Here is a 1,911-nt window from a genome sequence, read left to right as displayed (position 1 = left end):
TCAGCAGACGAGAAATCATTTAGGACATACTTAAACTCATTCTTCTCAAGGGTACATGGAACATTCACCTAGGTAGATTCACCACACCTTTGACCATAAAACATACCTTAACAAATGTGAGACAATGTAAAAATACTATCTGCTCTCAGACCACTAAGGAATTGAATTAGAAATTAATAATAGAAAAATAACTGGAGAATTCTCAAATTCAAGCTTGGAGATTAAGTAACATATGGCTCAAAGAAGAAGCCTTTAGAGAAATTAATAAATATTTTTAACTAAATGAAAATGAAAACACAACTTAACAAAAGTCTGTAACATACAGCAAAAGCAGTGCTTAGAAGGAAATTGATTATATATATTAGAAAAGAAAGTATAAACTCAATATTCTATGTTTTCACCTTAAGCTAGAAAACAGAATAGTAAAATCCAAAGTAAGCAGAAAAAAGGAAATTATAAGAATTAGAGTAGAAGTCAAATTGAAAAATAGAAATCAATGTAATCAGTGAAACCAAAAGCTGATTTTTTTGAAAAGATCAATAAACTGACCAGGTGAACAAAAAGAGTACATAAATTACTAATATCAGAAATGAAAGGACATTACCACAGAGCCAATGGGTGTTAAAAGAGTACTGTGAATAACTCCATGCCTGTAGGTTTGATAACTTAGATGGAATACACTGGTTCTTTGAAAGGTATAACCTATCAAAAGTCACACAAGAAGAAATAGACTATCTGAATAGGGCTGGATCTTTCAAAGAAAGAGCATAAAAATTAACCTAAAACAACACCATACTGAGCATGGTGGCACTTGCCTGTAATCCCAGCACTTGGGAGGCTGAGGCGGGGGATTGCTGTGAGTTCAAGGCCAGCCTGGGGTACATAATGAGTCCAGGTTAGCTTGAACTACATAGTGAGACCCTGTCTCAAAAAAAAAAAAAAAAAAAAAATTAAAACAGCACCAGGCCCAAATGGATTCACTGGTGAATTCTAGCAAGCATTTAAGGAAGAAGTTACACCAGTTCCCTACAACCTCTTTCAGACCATAGAAGCAGTGGGAATATTTCACTCGTTCTATGAGGACAGTATTATTCTAATACCAAACCAGAAAAAGACATTGTAAGAAAAGTGCAAGACAGTACTTTTGTACTGCACTAAGCACATGCATTCATAAGTGCTTGTACTTACGAATGTACATGCACAAATCTTTAGCAAACTCTGAGTATGTTTAAGAAGAATTAGGCGCCAGCACTGATGAGATCCATTCTAGGCTCATCCAAGCTAGCTCAGGGAGTGACTTGAAAGTCAGTGAGTGTAATTAGGCACATCAGCAGGCTAAGGAAGAAAACTCAACTGATGCTCTTAAATGCGGAAAAAGCGTGTAACAAGTCCAACATTGATTCATGATAAAAACCAAAAAGCTTAGTAATCTTGGAGTAAAGGGAATTTTTCTCAACTTGGTAAAGAATATTTGCAAAAAGCCTACAGCGAACATCATACCTGATGGTGAGAAAATCGAAGCTTTCCTGCTAGGATCAGCAACAAGGAGCTGCTTTACAGCACTGTGTTTGGAGTCCTAGCTAGTGCAGCCAGGCAAGATAAGGAAGTAACAAGTATAAACACTGGGAAGGAAGAAATAAAACCACCTTTGTTTGCAGATTATATGATCACGATGTAGAAGATCTTCAAGAATCAAGAAGAAATTCCTGGAACTAATAAGCAGTTATATCAAGCTTGCAACGTACAAGGTTAATAAAGGACAAAATCTATAGACGGCCTTGGGTTTGATAGTAACTTCTTGGATATATCACAAAAGACACTGTTAAAGAATTGATAAGCGGGGCTTCATTAAAATAAACGTTTTCTGCTCTGGGAAAGATAAGAGAATGAAAAGACAAACCACAGATGGGG

Source organism: Chinchilla lanigera, unplaced genomic scaffold, assembly GCF_000276665.1.
Source record: "Chinchilla lanigera isolate Chin_1 unplaced genomic scaffold, ChiLan1.0 scaffold00016, whole genome shotgun sequence".
Taxonomy (NCBI): Eukaryota; Metazoa; Chordata; class Mammalia; order Rodentia; family Chinchillidae; genus Chinchilla; species Chinchilla lanigera.
This window is presented reverse-complemented; position numbering follows the sequence as displayed.